We start from the raw sequence: 20,793 nt of genomic DNA on the forward strand, positions 1-20,793 counted from the left end.
CGGCTGAGTTTTTCTTCACGGTGCTCGACAGCCTCCAACATACCACGTGTTTTTTATCTCCTTCCGCCACTGCCTGCTAGGGGATGTAAGCTGCACAAGAGCAAAGACTCTCTTTTGCTCACTGCTACTTCCCCAGTACCTACAGGATGTTCAAACATCTGTTGACTAAATGAATGAAAATTATATAAGTGTGTGTGTGTGTGTGTGTGTGTGTGTGTGTGTGTGTGTGTGTTTTAATCTGCAACATTCTTCTAGCACAGAGAAGACTGAAATGCCTTAAAAAGCTAATGAACTTCATGGAAGAACATACACTGGTCTTCCTTCAGCATGAGCTAATAGGTGCAATGATTCATGCAGATTTACCAGAAGAGACAAGCAAATGACAAAATTTCCCAAAAGAAGAGCTTATATTAAAACGCAAGCCTCAGAAGAAAAATTTTTGAAATACAAAGCTAGGGACACCTGGCTGGCTCGGTTGGTGGAACATGGGACTCTCTGATCTCGGGATTGTGGGTTCAAGCCCTGTGGTGGTCTTAGAGATTACTTAAGGAAACAAAAATAAAATAAAATTTGAAAAAACCTTAAAAAAATATAATAAAGTTAAACGGATATAGTCGTTTCTCCTTAAATGCAATAATGAGACTTTAGCACCCTGATATCATCTAAAAGAGGGTATATTTCACGGCATGTGCCTGTTGGTAGTTATCTGGGAATCTAAGAAATTACAGCCTAACTTAATATTGACATACAGACACTGAAATAAGGCATCTCAGAAAACAGAAAAACACTTGGATGAGTAAGTTTATTTTGAGATATTCCCAAAGTAAAAGGTCTAAGACCCAACCTACAGTCATAGTAAACTGCTTTACACAGTAAATCAATTGCCTGCTCTTCAATGCTTTGCCCTCAAGACACTTGGGCTCCAACTCAATAACAAAAAACCATTTCTGCTATTGTTGTTCAAGAGCTCTTAAAATATATAAAATCCAACCTGCTCACTTTACAGACATGGAAACAGACCATTGACGTGAGCGTCGGGAACAAAATCCAGCAGGCAGCCTCTTGACTTAGTTTCCAGTTCTTTCCACCACACTATGACTTAAGAGGCAAGGAGTGGATCAAGCCTTAAACTTTATAACTGGAAAAAATGTGGTTAGAGAGGAAAAGACGACTGACTGCAAAGAGAAAATCATCTACCCAGGCAGAAAATGAGGGTCATAGTTGTTATTCTCTTGAAGAGGTATTTTGTTTTTGGGCTTAAAAAAAAAAAAAAAGTTGACCACATAAATGTGACCTCACCAGAGAAAAATGCACAGAAACAAAATGCATCATTTCTCAGAGGTTTTCTTTCCTTGTTGCTCAGTGTTACTGAGATATAATTGACACATCACATCATGTTACTTTTAGGTGCACGAACTAATGGTTTGATATTGTGAAATGACCACCAGAAGCTCAGCTAATGTTTTTTCTTGAGATGAGAACGTTTAAGATCTATTCTCTTAATAATACAATACAGTATTATTAACTATGGCCACCCATATATGCTCCTAGTATATATTATATATTATATATATATATATTATACCATCTCACAGGTTTTCTGGCCCATCTGTGACATTTAAGAGGACACATGTAAAGGTGTCACTGGTTCCCTAAACACTTGAGTGCCTCTGCCAAGCCACGAGGGACAGAAAACTGGAGAATTCATAGTCCCCAGCAGAGCAAGAGGAATGTACAACGTTGGGGGCCACACAACTCTAAAACAAGGCAAATAGTGCTCGTGGGAGTTGTACAATCTGGTCCATACTGTCAAAGAAGATATGGTTTTGAAAGAAGAGCAGACATGTAACAAGATAATTACATGTACATGGAAATTACATGTAAATGGACATGAGAAGGCAGATACTTTACAAGGTATAGTCTCTCCAGGAGAAATGGTAACGCTAGAGAGGAAGGGGTAACCAGTCTCGGCACTGGGAATTAGCATGTGCAAACACACAAGTGCTCCAGAGAACATGACATAGGTCTCTTGGTTCACCATGATCCAAAACCTCATGAAAGTGGTAGTAAAGCAGGGGCAGTGGGTATAAACCCACAAGGACAAAGAATGGGAAATGACGTAACAGTGGACAAAAACTATCAATAAAGTTCTGGAATCCAGAAAGTGGAGACATGATCACTGACCTAGAACAGCTGAGAAAACTAAATAGTAAGTGCCTGCAGAAGGGATTTCTAACCAGAGGTACACTGTATGACCCCCCGCAAAAGTTCAAAGTTGGAGAGGGTAGGTACGGTTGATGGCAGGGATGAAATGTTTAGCTGAAAATAAGAGAACTCACTGAAAAATCTGTATTATTGAAACTTCCCCAAATAACTACCTCTCTCTGAACCCAGCAAGAGACAGAGTACTTACTGTCTGGAGAAAGCCAAGTACAGACCTGGGGACACCAGACACAGATGAGGGCGAGATGTTCACTGAACTAAAACAACAGAGATTAGGTGAGAAGCTACATACATCAGGTCCCAGAATCCCGGCAGCCAGGGCTTTCCCCAATCACTCCACAGTGAAGCTCGACAAGCACATAAGACCATTCAACTTGAACTAAGAACTAAAAAGTACTACACTTTTGGTTTCAAGTAAGCTCTAAGTCCAACATGGGACTTGAACTCACAACCCCGAGATCAAGAGTCACATGCTCTATCAACTAAGCCAGCCAGGTGACTCTAAGAACTACCATACTTTTGAAGAAAACCTCCAACGTGAGAGAGAAAGAGAGCGAGACAGAGAGACAGAGAGAGGGGAGAGGGGAGAAGGGAGAGAGAGATGAACACAAGAGGAACCCAAGAATCGGAGAATACTAGGAGCATATAAACATTTCACAAAACTATGAAACCTTCAGAGAGACAAGTTAGACACATTAAACAGGATTAGGATGAAAATAAAGATGAAAAAGACAATGATAACTGAAAAAGGACTCTGGAAATTGAAAATGACAGCCAAACTTAAAATTAAGTAGATGGCTTGAAATATAGAGCCAAGGAAACATCCTAGAAGATACTCTAAAACAAAAAAGATGGAATACAGAAGCAGAGGGGAGACAAAACAAAACTCTGATGATCCAATATCTGACCAAGAGGATTCCCAGAAAAAGAGAAGGGAAAAATGGTAAGGCAGGAATTATCAAAAGAAAGAATAAGAATTTCCCTTTCCAGATGGAAAGGGGCCCATCTACTACCCAGTCCAATGAATGAAAACTGACCCACACTAAGGCACTTCCAGGGAGATTTCAACACAGGAAATAAGTTACACAAGCTTCCAGAGAAAAGAACCGGGTCTCTTGGAGAAGATCAGAAATCAGAACAGCATCGACTTTCGGCACAAACACTGAAAGATTCAAAGCCAACTGAGCCAGCAAGGCCTTCAGAATGATGAGCAAATGATGTGATGCGCAAATAAGCATTCAAGTGCGAAGAAAAATAAAAGATATTTCGGATAACTCAGGTACTCAAAAAACTGACTTTCCACACACCTTTTCTTGATAGCATGTTACTGGAATGTGTGCTTCAGCAAATGAAGAAGACAGGGGATCTGGGAAAAAGGGAATCCAACATAGGAGACCCTGACTGTAGCAGGACAGGGATGGGGGTGGGGGTGATTGCCAAGAAAATAAAGACTGGATGGCCAGTGTGTTTAAGCATTTGAAGTAAACTGCCAGGCATTTGAGAAACCTGCCAGAGCATTTGGGGGAAGTTGGCAGTAGATATAAAGAAAACTAAGCAAGTTTTAAAAATAAAAATATTAACTCCAGGAAAAAAACAAATATTTGTATATGAAAGGAAACGCAATCGTAACACGCTGCTTGGCTTACCAGTGAGCAATATTTAGTCAAAATAATACATATCGTTGGCAGTTTAGCCCCAGTGGATTAAAACTTATGACCACTCTACTATAAGGGATGGGAAGGAACAGTGGTGGCGAAAGAAATACATCCTCACCAATGACAACAGGAAGTTAAACAGTATCTAAAATTTTGATAGGTCAAAAACGGCAGTGTAAGCATATTACTGAAAAGCACGAAAGTAAATAGGAGCAGAAAAAGCCCAATACTTGGAAAGTGGCAATCTGGGAAGCACTCTGCTTAGAAGTAAGGAGGAGTGGGACAGAGGACTGTTGTTTGCGATGTAAGTCAACGTCTTCAATTTCTAAATTATTGATATGCATTTTTGGGTAAGAATCATAATTCTGTTTTCAAGTGAAATGCTTAATGCCAAGATAAAATAAAATGTAGGTACCAGCCTTTCATCGTCCCTCGGAAGGAACCTCCTTACTTCACTCATTCATCCATCTGTTCATTCAGAAAAGAAAAACACACCAGTCAGGAACCAAGAGCCAGGTATGGAGTGATGAACGAAACAGGTCTCTGCCCTCCTTGAGATGGAGGAAGACAGACAAGTAAATAAGGAAGTAATTACCACTTGTGATAAGAGCAGTAAGATGACAGGATAGTGAGTGACTGGGGTCAGGCTGGCATGCTGTAGATAGTCAGGGAAGGCATCTTGGAGGAAGTAACTATTTGTCCTGGCTTCTAAAGGAAAACAGACCTCTTGATGTTAAAACCTTAGCTTCGAGTTTCCAGGACCAAAAAGACAGTGTAAATTCAAATGTTAAAATGGCAGACGTATGCATAGGAATTCTTTTTTTTTAATGTTTATTTATTTTTGAGAGACAAAGTGCATGCGGGGGAGGGGCGGGTGGAGAGGGAGACAGAATCCGAAGCAGGCTCCAGACTCTGAGCTGTCAGCACAGAGCCCCATGCAGTGCTCGAACTCCCGAACCATGAACCGTGAGATCACGACCTGAGCCGAAGTGTGGCTTAACCAACTGAGCCACCCAGGCATCCCTTAGGAGACTTGGCTGCTCCAACTCCTCACCAAGACCAAAGGCCTGGTCTCCTGCCCAGAGTGGCCTTTAAACTAAAACTCCTTGGTAAAGACATAGATAAATGCCACACTCCCAACCCCATGTTAAGCTGTTGTCTTCTCCCTTTTTTTGGTAAGGTTCCATTTGCTTTTTGCCTCTGTAGGTTTCCCCAGTTTTTTTTGAACGCTCAGTTTATCTAGCATTTCTTGGTGTTTTGCACAACAGGGTTTTCAGTGTATCCAGTCTACCACAGAGCTGGAACAGAAGTCAGGATGAGACAAGAACAGGAATTTAAGAAAACTTCAGAGGTAACGCTGACAGGATTTGCAGATGACTTGAAGAGAAGCAGGGGTATGAGGAAACAGGGAAATGAAAGAGATTCCCAGATTTGGGGTTTGCACAACGGGGTACATGATGATGCCATTTACTTCGACTGGGGAAAACTGAGTGGGGAGAACAGCACAAGCTTGTGACAAGAAACTTTAAGAGTTGTGTTTTAGGCAAGATGCACGGGAGACAACACCAAGCTGTCTGAGGGGAAATGTCAGGTAGGCAGCAGGACACAGGGATCGGGAGCCTGGAGAGGCCCAGGTTGGGAGTACACCCCTGGTAATCATCAGAATGGAGATGATGTTTAAAGCCAAAATAATGGATGAGATAACCTGGGGACAGAATATAGAAGAAGGAAGGAAAAGAAAGCCCCAGACGGAGGCCTGAGGTCCTTCAAACATGAGTGTTCAGGTAGAGGATGAACCAGGAAGGGAAGCTGGGAAAGCCCAGTAAGACAAAGAAAAACCAGAGGAATAGGCTGTCACAGAAGCCATTTCATTTCATTTCGTTTTGTGAGAGAGAGAGAGTAAGAGCAGGGGAGAGGGGCAGAGGGAGGGAGAGGGAGGGAGAGAGGGGGGGAGAGAGAGAGAGAGAGAGAGAGAGAGAGAGAGATACATTTAGACATTTGAGAAATATGGGCAGCTGCTCAACCAACTCAGCTACCCAGGCACCCCCACAGTGTTTAAAGAAAAAAGGTTATTTGGGGCTCCTGGGTGGCTCAGTCAGCCACCCAGTCGGTGTCCGACTTCAGCTCAGATCATGATCTCACAGCTCATGAGTTCCAGCCCCGCGTCGGGCTCTGTGCTGACAGCTCAGAGCCTGGAGCCTGCTTCGGATTCTGTGTCTCCCTCTCTCTCTGCCCCTCCTCCATTCGTGCCATGTCTCTGTCTCTCAAGAATAAACATTTAAAAAAAATTAAAGAAAAAACGTGTTCACTTGTGTCCAATATCACTAAAAGGGTGAGCAAAATGGTGACAGAACCCATCCAATGTGGTACTGCAGAAGTCTCTGGTAATACTCCAGCCCACCATACCTAGTCTTTCTATCAATTAGGTTAATGTTTCTGAACCCCAAGATAAATTCATCAAGATCACAAAGGTACTCAACCCACTCTTGTTACTTTTCTTCCTAAAAGAAAAGTCCCACTGGAAGACTATTTTTTCACTTTTGTCACTTAATCTGACACACACAAAGTAATTTTTTTTAATTTTTTAAATGTTTTTATTTATTTTTGAGAGAGAGAGAGACAGAGCATGAGCAGGGGAGGGGCAGAGAGAGAGAGACACGGGATCCAAAGCAGGCTCCAGGCTGTGAACTGTCAGCACAGAGCCTGAAGTGGGGCTTGAACTCACAAACCATGAGATCATAACCTGAACCGAAGTCGGACGCTCAACCAACTGAGCCACACAGGCATCCCAATAAGTAATTTAAAAGGGCCCAAGAAGAATGATCTCTAGAGATAGTGATTATTCTCCCTCAAGAGATTTAGAAATCTCCAGAATTTCTCCACTATTCCAATCTACCTAGGGTCAGAAATGTTCAGGTCTTAAGAAGGAATCAACACTATCCAACGTATTACATGTAACAGCAGAGAGATTAACCATAAAGATCAGTATTTAAATCTGTACTCTGGACTATGGCCCTCTGGCCAGCCCTAGACCCAGGAGGTTCTGAAAATTAAATTTAGGGGGAGGAGGGAGGCAAGTACTTCATTTCATTGTCCTCAGTACTCTAACCATAAGCATCCCCAAATTTGTTTCTGTATGAGCTTGAATTCCAGAAGAGATATTTATGCCAGTTAAAAACGTTTTAAGGAAGAAAAATTAAATACATCCAAAATATACATAGAACTCTTAAAACTCTCTCAAAAAAACAACCCAACTTAAAAATGGGCAAAACATCTGAACAGGCATCTCACCAAAGAAATACCCATGGCAAATATGCATATGAAAAGATGCTCTTCATCATACACCCATAGGGAACTGCAAATTAAAACAATGATACCACTACACCCTTATTAGAATGGTCAAAATCTGGGGCACCTGGGTGGTGCAGTAAGTTAAGCATCCAACTCTTGATCTCAGCTCAGGTCATGATCTCACAGTTTGTGAGTTCGAGCCCCGCATCGGGCTCTGGGCTGATGGTGTGGAGCCTGCTTGGGATTGTCTCTCCTTCTCTCTGCCCCTCCCTTGCTTGTGCTCGCGCCTGCGTTCACTAGCTCTCTTTCTCTCTCTCTCAAAAATAAATAAAAAACTTAAAAAAGTTAAAAAAAAAATGGTCGGAATCCAAAATACTGACAACAGCAAATGCTCATTCATTGTTGGCGAGAATGCAAAATGGTACAGACACTTAGGAAGATAGTTTAGCAGTTTCTTATAAAACTAAACATACTCTTAACATATGATCTAGCAATCATGATCCTTGGTATTTAACCAAATTAGCTGAAAATGTGTATCTACACAAAAACCTGCACATGAATATTTATAGCAGCTTTATTCATAATTGCCCAAACTTGGAATCAATCAAGATGTCCTTCAATAGGTGAGTGGATAAACAAACTCTGGTACACAGAGACAATGGAGTATTAATCAGCAATACAAAGAAACGAGACTATCAAGCCACAAAAAGACAGGGAGTGTTGCTAAGCGAAGGAAGGCACTCTGAAATTGGTACACACTGTCTAATTCCATCTATATGGTATTCTGGAAAAGACAAAACTATGGAGACAGTAAAAACGATCTGGCTGCCAGTGGTTTGGGAGAGGGATGAGACGGTTTGGGAGCACGGGATTTTTGGGGCAGTGAGATTACTTTATGTGACACTGTAATGGAGGATACAAGTCTTCATCCATTTGTCAAAATCCACAGAACGTGTAACAAAGTGAACTCTAATGTTAACTGTAGGCTTCCCGTTAATAAAGTATCAATATTAGCTCAAGGGGCACCTGGCTGGCTCAGTCAGTGGAGCTTGGGACTCTTGATCTTGGGGTTGTGAGTTCAAGCCCCACATATGGTATAGAGATTGGGGCACCTGGGTGGCTCAGTCAGTTAAGTGTCTGACTTCGGCCAGGGTCACGATCTCACGGTTCATGGGTTCAAGCCCCACGTCAGGCTCTGTGCTGACAGCTCAGAGCCTGGGGCCTGCTTCAGATTCTGTGTCTCCCTCTCTCTCTGCCCCTCCCCCACTCATGCTCTGTCTTTCTCTGTCTCTCTCTCTCTCTCTTAAAAATAAATGAACTTTAAAAAATTGTATTTAAAAACATATATATACTGGCTCATCAATAGTAACAAATGTACAGCACACTAATGCAGGATGTTCATAACTGAAGAATCTCTGGGGGAGAGAGAGGAGAGGGTATATGGGAACTCTGTACTTTCTGCTCTATTTTTCTATAAACCTAAAATGGCTCTAAAAAATATATGCATATATATATATATATATATATATATATATATATATATATAGTCTATTAATTTTTAAAATGTCTGAGTTGGGAAGCCTGGGTGGGTCAGTCAGTTAAGCGTCCCTCTTTCGGTTTTGGCTCAGGTCATAATCTCATGGTTCATGAGATCAAGCCCCACATTGGGCTCTGCACTAAATTAGCGCAGAGATTGCTTGGGATTCTCTCTCTCCCACTCTCTCTGGCCATCCCCTGAGCACACGCTTGTACTCTCTCTCTCAAAATAAATAAAAAAAAAAAAATGCATGAGTTGATGGGGCGCCTGGTTAGCTCAGTCAGTGAAGCATGCAACTCTTGGTCTCAGGGTTATAAGTTTGAGCCCCACGTTGGCTATAGAGATTACTTATACTTAAAAAATCTTATGGGACACCTGGGTGGCTCAGTTGGTTAAGCATCCGACTTTGGCTCAGGTCATGATCTCATGGTTTGTGAGTTCAAGCCCCATGTCAGGCTCTGTGCTGACAGCTCAGAACCTGGAACCTGCTTCAGATTCTGTGTCTCCCTCTCTTTCTGCCCTTCCTTCACTCACACTCTGTCTCTGTCTCTCTCTCAAAAATAAATAAACGCTAAGAATTAAAAAATAATAATAATCTTAAAGAAAAAACAAAAAAACAAAATAAAATAAAATGTATCAGTTGAGCTTTATGAAAAATATCTTTAAAGATAAATCTGACCCACGGGGGTGCCTAGGTGGCTCAGTCAGTTAAGCGTCTGACTTCGACTCGGGCCATGATCTCTCAGTTCGTTGAGTTCAAGCTCCACATCGGGCTGTCTGCTGTCAGCACAGAGCCCTCTTTGGATCCTTTGCTCCCTCTCTCTCTGCCCCTCCCCTGCTTGTGCGCTCTCTTTCTCTATCTCTTTCAAAAATAAACATCAAAAAAAAATTTTTAAGAAAATCTGGCCCACAAAGTTTAAATTATATTCAAGATAGAATATGAGCTATCTCCCCATAAATAAAAATGTTCTATTGAGTCTTCTCAAAATGAATAATATACTTGGAAAAATAAGTCACCTCATGTACATCATAGTTTTGCACGATGTAAGCACTCAGAAAAGATGATCTTATCGCATCCACATAAGAGGTTATGAAAAGGCTCAATTACTCATGAAATTATAATTCAACAATGTGAGGTAGTGGACATGGTTTAAAAAGAGAAAGAAAAAAATGAAGAATTTAGAAACATCACTGCATCAGGCGCAGTTCATGATCTAAATTCTAAAAACCACACAGGATGGATGGATGGATGGATGGATGGATGGATGGATGGATGGATCATCACACTCATGCAGAACCTGACCTGAAGCATGAATTCAGGTGGGATTTTCCAGTCAATCACTCAGCCAAAGAGAACCCAGAGGTGGCTAAGATAATGTAACAATCCTGTCAAGTAGACTTTGTTCCCATTTTACAGATAAGGACAGAAATGTTAAGTGACCACAAAGATAATTATACAAGCAGAACACAAACTTGGGAGTCTTCAAATTCCCAGGCTAGTGGAATCAAATTATCTGTTTCTAAGTCTTATCTCTACTATGTGATCTCTGACACGAAAATTCCTCCTCTAATTGGTTATACAAACAATTACAAGAAAGGAACATGAGAATTTTATTTACATTACATGCAATAAATCAAAGTTAACTTCATTATAAAGACACGTCTGAAACAGATACGTCCGAAATTTATTATAAAGACGTGTCTGAAAATAATTAAAGCAGCCAGAAACTGTCTTAATATATATAGCCCATCAGTAAAACAAGACTAAACATTAATCTGGTAAGGGTCATGATTCTTTCGGTAACCATAATCCACCACTGATTAATATTAAGGTCCATAAATACCAAGAAGAGTAAACAGAATTAAAAGAAATCTCCAGGGGCACCTGGATAGCTCAACTGGTGAAGCGTGTGACTCTTTTTTTAAGTTTGTTGTTTGTTTGTTTATGTATATATGTATGTAATCTCTATACCCAGCATGGGGCTCAAACTCACAACCAGGGTGGTATGCTCCTCCCACTGAGCCAGCCAGGCACCAAGAGTATGGGACTCTTGATTTGGGGATGGGGTGTACAGATTACTTAAAATCTTTAAGAAGAGAAACAAATAAAAAGAGAGAAAGAAAGAAATCTTTTTTTTTCTTAGTAAGCTACAGTTCTATCGTTTATCTTTCTCTCTAAAACAACAACGATTTCTAAACCCTGTAACATGACTTCACCAATCTGAAAGAAGACTTTACAGCTTATCGGCCTTTAAAGCGGCGTTTCTCAAACTAAGGACCACCTGCATCAGAATATCTGACTGCCTGTTAAAATGACCTTAGATCTAGTAAATCAGACTCCCTGGGGCAAAATCATAGAGTCTTCTTTTTCTTTTTTACAAGTACGGTGGGGGTTCTTGTGCTAAAATCTTTAGACCAGCAGTTTTCAAACTTTTTGCTCTCAGGACCCCTTTATATCCTTAAAAATAAGGACCCCAAAGGTTGCACCTATCTGTACTTACTGTATTTGAAATTAAAACAGAAATTTAAAAAATATTTATTAACTCATTTTAAAAATAATAAACCTATGTTAACATAAGTAACATTTCTATGAAAAATAACTTTATTTTCCAACACAACAACAACAAAAATTAGTGGAAAGAGTGACACTGTAAAAGTTTTGGAAATTTCTCTAATGCCTGGCTTAATAGAAGACAGATGGATTCTCATATCTGCTATTGCATGCGATCGGTTGCAGTATGTTGCTTTGAAGCACATGAAGAAAATGTGACATCACGCTAGTTGGAAGAGGGAGGAGAGTATCTTAATAGCCTTTTGAGATAATTTTGGATATTCCTTAACACCACACCCAAATTCAACAAGTGTAGTTTCTTTTCTTTTTTTTTTTTTAATGTATACTTATTTTTGAGAGAGAGAGAGAGAACGAGGAGCACAGGCTAGCAGGGGAGGGGCAGAGAGAGAGGAAGGCAGATAACCAGAAGCAGGCTCCGCCCTATCAATGCGAAGCCCAACTTGGGGCTTGAACCCATGAACTGTGAGATCATACAAACTTGAGCCAAAGTTAGACGCTCAACCAGCCGAGCCACTCAGGTGCCCCAACAAGTGTTAGTTTCCTTCTTTCTTTCTTTCCTTCTTTTTAATGTTTATTTATTTTGGGGAGAGGGAGAGAAAGAGCATAAGCAGGGGAGGGGCAGAGAGAGAGGGAGACACAGAATCTGAAGCAGGCTCCAGGCTCTGAGCTGTCAGCACAGCCTGACGCAGGGCTTGAACTCATGGACTGCAAGATCATGATCTGAGCCAAAGTTGGATGCTTAACCAACTGAGCCCACCCATGTGCCCCAGCAAACGGTAGTTTCTTAAAGATTCGATGCAATGTGGATTGCATTCTGTTGGATTTCAATGAACTTTTCATACTCAGCTGCATTGAGATCCATTGGTCTATCCTGCATTTTGAATAGAATGTTTTCCCAAGCATGATTTAGTAATGTACTGCATTAATCATTTGGAAAACACTATTTCAGAGACACACAGACTTTCCAGATGTCAACACATTTCATTATAATAAAACTATTAAAAAGTCACATTTGTTTTACCATAAAAAAATTACATTCATTAATATGGGAACGCCGTCAAACTCACAATTTTTCTTGCAAATTTTCTCAAATTCTGATTTTCATTCGAAAGCTTAAACTTTGTCATTGGCAACAAACATTATCAGTTGTTTTCCTTGAAGAGACAGCTTCTTTTCTTTCTTTTTTGAGAAAATGTCTAACAATATCCCAGTTGGTCTGTCATTCTTTCAAAGAAAAAATGAAAAAAGCAGCTAGTTGGAGACTGTAATTGAAATGTTTCCACAAGAGCTCTTCCTTGAGACGACCATCATACTTCCTTACCCAGCAGAAGTGTTTTTTATACATGCCTCCCATTTCATCACAGAGTATCAAAAAGGCACATTCTCCACAGTTGAAAGATAATGAAATTAATATTGTTTACTGTTGTATCATGGACATTCTTAAGTGAAGTCAGTTTTTCTTTCTGAGAGCGCACTGAGTACAATAACTAGTGTAAATGCCAACTAAATAAAAGGCACAAATAACATTATGTAAATGGCTTTGAAATTGAACTCAAAGACACCCCCCACCATCGCCCGCCGGGCGCCCCCGGGAGATCTGTGGACCACACTCTGAGAAGTGCCCCTATAGACAACTCAAACAAAAACATCAATGAGCAGCTCCTGCAAGGGAACAATACAAAAACTAAAAAAAACGGCTCCTGTCCCCATTTCCCCAAGGACACAAAAGAGTGTGTTGTGTTTTAGGCCTGGCGTGGTAGAAATTAATGGAAGCTGGGCTCTGGCATCACAGGTATATGAACAACACGCTTTCAAAAAAATTGAGTGGGCAGCAGGCACAACGTGAGGGTGGGGGAGTTGCAATATTCCTACCTGCCCAAGTGACAGACTGGAGTTTCATTTAGTGACACAGCTAGGCTTCTCCCTAGATAGAATTAATGCTTCAGAAGAAGAATCTGCATTCTGTTAACAGAAAAGCTACATTTCTAAACAGTATGCGTACGATGATTAAAACATTTAAAGTACAGATGTACAGATTTATTCATATGTGCCTGAAGACAAATATGAGGATATTTACAATATTGTTTTTTCTTTTTTTTATATGTTTGTTTATTTTGAGCAAGAGAGAGTGTGTGTGTGTAAGCAGATGAAGGGCAGAGAGAGAGGGAGACAGAGGATCTGAAATGGGCTCTGTGCTGAGAGCAGACAGCCCAATGTGGGGGTCGAACTCAGGAACCATGAGATCATGACCAGAGCCGAAGTCAGATGCTTAACCAACTGAGCCACCCAGGTGCCCCCACCATATGGTTTTCTGTCTTTATATTTTGCAATCTATGACTATCATTAGATTAAACAAATTATTAAAATAAAAAAATATTTTAAAAAGGAGGGGGGGCACCTGGCTGGCTCAGCCTGTAAAGCATGTGACTTTTGATCTTGGTGTCCTAAGTTTGAGTCCCATGTTGAGGGGCAGACTGTCCTTAAAAAAAAAAAAAAAAAAAAAACACTAAATAAATTATGACATCCACAGCCTGAATACTACTATGCAGCTCTTAAAAACATGAGGCAGACATAAACACATTCACATGCAGTGTTTGATAAAGTGACAAAAAGTAAGAAACAGAGTTATGTGTATAATGTGCTACTGTGGAAAAATTAGATGTGGGTAACTAGCTGTCCCTGGGAAAGAGATTTCAGAGGATAAGGTGAAAAGAAAATTCCACTAACTACAAACCTTTTCGTACTGATTAAACTTTTTTCCCCTAAAATATTGCTTTTACCATAAAGAAACCTGCAGTCTGGGCACCGAAAAACAAGACTGATATATTCTTGCTGCAAATCTGTGGTTAAGACTAGCATTCATCTTTCCTAGGGAAAGGGGAAGTGGTTAAATCCACGGACTGGATGGTGTGTGGGTCTTCTCTCTGCCCCACCTGCAGCCTCATTCTCCCTTGCTTGGAAGATATTCTCACTGGGTATATAAGAATGGTACTCTCATTGTAAATCTCAAGGTAAACTGAGGCAGGAGTCTATGGCATCACACAGCTATATAGAGGGCACTTCTGATCCTTGGGATATTTCTGCAGAAATAGGATTTTTTTTTTAATTAATAAGCTCTGGGGCACCTGGGGTTTCTCAGTCGGTTAAGGGTTCGACTTCAGCTCAGGTCATGATCTTGCGGTTGCCGAGTTTGAGCCCCGCATCGGGCTCTGTGCTGACAGCTCGGAGCCTGGAGCCTTCTTCCGATTTTGTATCTCCTTCTCTCTCTGCCCCTCCCCTGCTCGCAACACTGTCTCTCTCTCCCTCAAAATAAAGAAGCATTAAAAAATTAAAAAATAAATAAATAAAAATTAATTAATAAGCTTTACTTTTTTGAGCAATTTTATTCAAAGCAAAACTGAGCAGAAAATAAAGAGTTCCCATAAACCTCCTGTCCCCCAACAGGTACATCTTCCCCCACTATCGACATGTGGCACCACAGTGGTACACCGAGAAGCAGGGATTTTAGATGGCTCCATGAACCCAGTATTCTCCAACACAGTTATTAGGACCCTAAAGTGTCCCACGTGCTTCTAACCACTTACAGTCCACCCTTATTTATGCACTTAAACACAAAAGGAAATAACACACAGAATTTAGAATAAATATTGACATGGCTTCAGAATGCTTCAATTATTCCACCTGCCCCATCCATAAGACAGTTACCACCCTAACTATGCTTTATTTGTGTTAAAGTTCCAATAAATTCGCTTTCCCTAAACATACTGATAAAACGGGGCCCAAATACAAAACTGATTTGTCAGACAAAATCAGATTAAATATTTATCGTGTCTAAACCACAAGTAGAAAAAAAATTCAAAGGCCGACTATTTTAATGCTAACCTGATGCAATATTGCACTTTGTTTGGTTTACCGGAGAGGTAATTACTCGGCTAACATCTGGGCTTTGGGGTTTTGAGGATTACACTGGTGGGGAGAAAAAGGGAGAACAAAGGAAAGTGTAATGCTTTCCGTTTGGTCAGAAAAAGTGTTTGCTAAACAGCAAAAACAAAATTAACATTAGAAAAGATGTGAAAAAAACATGCATTTTAGGAAGATTTCACCTAAGCAGGTGCTCAAGTTCAGACTCAAATCCTCCATTTCTCATAACCAGAATGAGTGGTCAGGAGGTCAGGATACCGAAAACTAATAAAATCAATCGACAAAGCGGGAAAACAGGTGGTTAACACCAGACCCGGCAGGGTTTTCCTAAATTGAGCTCACCTTCGCTAATCTAAATCAGTTTTCAGAAACGGCTTCTACAAAAACTACCCAAATATCCCCCTAATAATTTGTGCTCCTCCTCCACAATAGGGAAGCCATTTATTTACCAGAAAGTTTACTTTCTCTTTCAGGCTCTGCTGGCTTCCTCCTGCCCCACATTCGGGCCAGAAGCAACGGGGCGGCCTTTCTTTCCTGACTTCTCGGATCCCAAACTGGAGAGCTAGTGTGAGAAAACCAGTTTCAAGGAGAAGCTGAGTGGTTCTTCTTAACCGCAAGGCTATTCTGAATACAGATGCGTTTGCAAAGGAAAGTTACAAGAAAACAAAGCTCTACTCCTCCCGTGAAAACATACGCACTCACACACATACACTACATTTGCGCGTGCACACACACACACACACACACACACATGCACGCGAAGGGACAAATCACCTCCCAGCCTCAGACAGATCATTCATTCCACTTGGGATTCCGCCACACCACCAAACCATGGGCTGCCCCACCTTCCTTGTCCGACTCCTCTACCCCTCAAACCTTCAACAGTATCTATACTTTTGGTGTTAGGAAGAACTCCAAGGGACTGTTAAAATTCCTAAGTGGTAATACATTTTTAATGTGTTGAGTATTACTTAAAATAAATGGACCACAATCATAGGCTTTGGAAGACTCAAAGAGACCTATCACAGGGGCATTCGTGTAAACAGAAATTTACAGTTTGCCTATTCCTTTTACGTGACAGACTCCATCTCCTCCACCACAATGTAAATCCCCCTGGTCCCTATTCATTTAGTTTCTTTCCTATTAGCTTAGAATCTCCTAATTACTCCTTCTTTCCTTTGGGTTATTAATGGCTACCATGAATCATAACTTGCCCGACTTTGTAGGTAGATACTGCAGTTTTTAATAATATTAATTATTAGCACTCACATTTTAGCTATCTGCCAGGCACTGTGCAAAGTACTTTCTATACATTATCTTACTTAATCCTCACAACTGCTCTACAATGGAACCTGGTATCTGTATTTTATGGCTAGAGAAACTGAAGCCCACAGAAGTTAAAGCAACTGACCCATGGTCTAAGAGGTGCTGGATTTGGGATTGAAGCCCAAGGAGTCTGACCTCATAGCCCATTCTTTCACCTCCTATAGCAACTTTGGACCACGAAACCCTGAAACACACAGCCCAAGCATTTCTACACTTATAAGAACAGTTACCTTAGGACTGCTCAAAATAGAAGTTCCTTGTCCAATGTAGTTGAAAAATCAAAGGTCAGGTAAAAGTTCAGTGATTAGAAAAGACACTTATTCTTATGGATGGGTGTAGCAGACAGAAAAGCCAGATGATGCGTTTTACTTATTGTACTGGGGGGGGGGGGGGGCAGATTGCCTTCCTTATTGTTCTTTCATTAGGTGATTAAAAAGAAATTTGCAATAAATATGTCCAAGATATACTGGTAAGTAGAAAAAGAAAAAACCGGGAGAAATGCAGACCAAACTATTAACAGGATATATATAAGATACACATAGTTTATTTTTCTACAAATTTAAATTGCTTATAATAGCACACTGTTCTTTTGTAAGCAGGACAAAACAATTTAGTTTAATGAAACATGAACCCAATAATGAACAGAAGAGAAGGGGTAACAGCTTCCTTTCCCCTCCATTCTGTTCTCCTAAATTAATAACTTCCACTTGTAGCTCCCTGGACACCCTATGCTGTTTTAAGCTTCTGCCCATTCTCGTTCCCTGGCCTTGAATACAACTGTTCATTACTCAACTTTGTCAGGAGAATTCCTATTCATCCTACAAAACCCTATTCATAGGTATTCCAACCTGACAGAGCCCCTCTGTGATAGAGCCTTTTTCTCATCCCTGAAGAGAATTAATCTCTCTTCTGGGACATTTAATAAGGACTTAGATTTATGGAGTTCCTGGGGCACCTGGCTGGCTCAGTTGGTAGAGGAGGAAACTCTTGATCTCAGGGTCGTGAGTTCAAGCACCATGCTGGGCATAGAGATTACTTTAAAAAAAGAGGAAAAAAAAAAAGATTTATGGAGTCTTACAACATGCCAAGCATTACGCTAAGCATTTTACCTACATTATCTCATCGAATCTTCAACAGGCCTGGGAGATAGGGACTGTTCTCTACTTTTACACCTAAGACCACTGAGACTCAGGTTCTGACTAGGATGTAGCAGGTCCGGGATCTGATCCCAGACCTGTTTGGCTCCAGAGCACGCGCCTTGAACCACTACCCTGCCATCTCCCCTGCCCTGAGTCCACACTGAAGCAGCACACACCCTGGTCCACACAACACCTCCAGTTCTGTGAAACTGTATTTCATTACCCTTGGATGCCGCCTAGCACAATAATTGGCTCTCAATATAAAATACTTGCCGATAATAAATTAATTAAAATAAAACAGAACCGTTTGCCAATCTCACCTAAGATCTGCAGTAATCCTAACATGATAAATGAGAACTGAGAACAGAAATTCATTCTTCCATATGCTATTCCTTTTAAAAACTAGAGACTTTTCAAACAGCTGACCACTAAAGTCCCATCTGACCATCCTGAAGTGTGCCCTAGCAAGCCAAGGTTCGTACTGACAGATGTGTAACCATGAGATTCGTTCTTTTCATCATAACCAACAAAGACTGAAACAACCCAGCAATGTCATCCTGCTGGACCTCTCCAAGGCTGCTCCAGGACACCAGGACTTCTTCAAGATCTGGGGATTCCCTAAGTGTTCTTCTGGCGGTTTTTATGAATGACTTAAAAGTTACAGTAAAATTGTATAGTAAATATGGAATGTCTTATGGACATTATATGGAATGTTTTATGTCTTATGGAAGACATAAAATGTGAATGGTCATTTGCAGCCAATTAAAAACCCTAAAAGACACTTCTGCACTGAAGAACATGAATCTGGTAAGTCAGAACACCTCTCTTTGGGAGCTGGCCCAATTTATAAGGTCAGGCCCAACGACAGCTCCCCCAGGGCAGAAGCCGTGTGCACTGATATACTTTGTACAAATTAACCAATGCCAGGCATGTGCTTGACACATAGTAGGCACTCCACAATTAAACACCAATAGTTGGCCTCAAAAATCTTTAAAAGGACAAAAACAACTTCCATGGTCTGGCATTCAAGGCCTCTGGTGAGTGGATACTCCTCCCCTACTTACCTTACTCATCTATCAGGATTTTGTTGGTGTTGTATCACCATACCTCCTCACCCTAAATTCTTTATCCCTATCAAATTCCAACCATTATTTGGGACCCAGATCAAATCTCTCCTTTGGCAAGAAGACTTCCCAGACCACTCCAGGCCTCATAATCTTTCCTTCCTCTGAAGACCTGTAGTGCTTAGTGCAGCACTAATAGAACTTTCCAAGATAATGGAAATATTCTCTAGCTGTGCCATATATATATATGTATATACACACACACATTTTTTTAAATATATAATAGCTACCTTGTTGGACAGTACAGGCTTAATGTCTCACCAGCTCTTTGAGGACATGCTGCACTGTCTGGATAAAGCATTTATCACATCCCCTCAGTGGACTGCAAGTTCTGTGAACAAAGCCTCTGATTCTTCATAGCAACTTTGCATTGTAAAAAGTAAATATCTGGTGAATCTGTACACCACCTCTGAGGAAACTATAAGGTAAAAAGGTGCTATAGACTCAGCATCTGGAATGCACTACCTCTGTCCCATCTCATATCTGAAAGTCAAGACAAGCAGAGGCGGGGAGGGGGAGAAAGCAACTTTCTGGAGACACAAATGATCACTGATCAAGCCACAAGGCACTCTGGATCAAATGGCATTTTAGGTCACCACTATCCTTTACCTACAAACTTGCCTAAATAAGGATCTCTTTCCATTAGCAAATAGCTAAATTCTGATGATAATTATGCTAACTAAAAAGTTACTTCCCAAGTCAGACTCAGATGCAGCAGACGGAAAAATAACCCAAACAAAACCTACTTGTACTTCTTTTTCCACCTGTTTGTTGGCTATCTCCCTTGGAGTCTTATAGCCTATTAGTGATATTTCCCTGTCCAGATATATGTTAGCATTTCAGTGACACTTTTCCCAGCAGGGCCTACAATCACTATAAATTAAGACCTAATACTTTCTCTTTTATGGTTGACTAATATTCCATTGTGTACAACTGTAACACATCTTGTCAGTTCATCTGTCAATGGACACTTGGGCTGCTTCCCATATCTTGGCTATTATAAATAGTGCTACAATAAACATAGGGGTGCAATAAAACAAAAAAGACCTAATACTTAACATAGATAATCAAAATAATACAAAATATACTTAAAGGCAAATTCTACCACTATGGCACTCTGCTGCCTTGGGCACCCACCTTGTTCCTTTAGCCTCAGTTTCCTTATCTATAAAATGAGATTAATGTCATGTGAACAACCTACCCCTTGTATGGCAAGTCATAGCTGTGGATAGTTCTAAGTACTCTCCCCAAAAGTACTACATGCAGAAATAGAAGATTCATGAATTTGCTGGTGGTTCCCTGTGCCGGATATGCTAACAAATATAGTGACTTTACGATCAACCCTCCAATATCTACAACATTTTTTTTTTTTTGTATTCCAGACTTCTTTCTCCCATCCCACTATGCAAATGTCTGAGCAAAAATTCTGCTAGTATTCCAGTCTGGCACATGTAACAAGGAAATAAATGTGTTGACTCAGGGAACACAGACATATTTAATATAAAATAAAACAGAAACTTGGCTGAATCAAGTCATAACACAGTCTAAATCCACATATAAAAGACTGAGATGATTTATAGTTCTGATTTATTCAAACCAATGGTTTACCAGCACAGCCAAGCCAAAAAGTTGCAACCCATACCCAGAACATAGCCTGCAGATGCACACATGATAAAAACCAGCAGGTATACATTATGCACATTTTTAATTTAAAAAAAAGTGTGTCAATACCATACACCCACTTGATATAACACAGAGAAATGTACGCTAAACATGGAAAAAGCAACTTGGATGACGGTTTGAATTTTGCTAACTTAAGCCCAACCACACCTCCCAATCACAGGTAAAGTTTGCACACATGGCTTTGCCAAGTCAGCCTGTCTTTGTTTCCCTCTGCGTTTACCCAAGATCTTGGCTCTAAGACAGAAAACTCCCACTCTCGATTGGTTCATTCTGTCCTATGCAATTAAGCAACACCACAATCCAGTAAACGCAAGGGCTCAAT

General features: G+C 40.6%; 1 protein-coding gene and 1 long non-coding RNA gene across 6 annotated transcripts in view; one reads left to right on the forward strand and one right to left on the reverse strand.

Annotated features, from left to right (window-relative positions):
• The window catches only part of STAT3 (signal transducer and activator of transcription 3), a 68,545-nt gene that overhangs the window by 46,589 nt on the left and 1,163 nt on the right, over positions 1–20,793 (reverse strand). The window contains exon 1 of one of the 5 annotated variants that reach the window (XM_027048917.2): positions 12,346–12,502. The exons of the other annotated variants lie outside the window; for them this stretch is intronic. The gene's annotated coding sequence lies outside the window, so the exon portion shown is untranslated. Of the gene's footprint in view, positions 1–12,345; positions 12,503–20,793 lie in introns of those variants that run through there. 5 annotated transcript variants of the gene reach the window in all.
• LOC128313450 (uncharacterized) lies at positions 2,149–15,887 on the forward strand. Its single transcript, XR_008294178.1, has 3 exons — positions 2,149–2,209; positions 5,147–5,229; positions 15,673–15,887. It is a non-coding gene; the product is annotated as an uncharacterized LOC128313450 (long non-coding RNA).

The sequence above is a fragment of the Acinonyx jubatus genome, chromosome E1 (assembly GCF_027475565.1).
Source record: "Acinonyx jubatus isolate Ajub_Pintada_27869175 chromosome E1, VMU_Ajub_asm_v1.0, whole genome shotgun sequence".
Taxonomy (NCBI): domain Eukaryota; kingdom Metazoa; phylum Chordata; class Mammalia; order Carnivora; family Felidae; genus Acinonyx; species Acinonyx jubatus.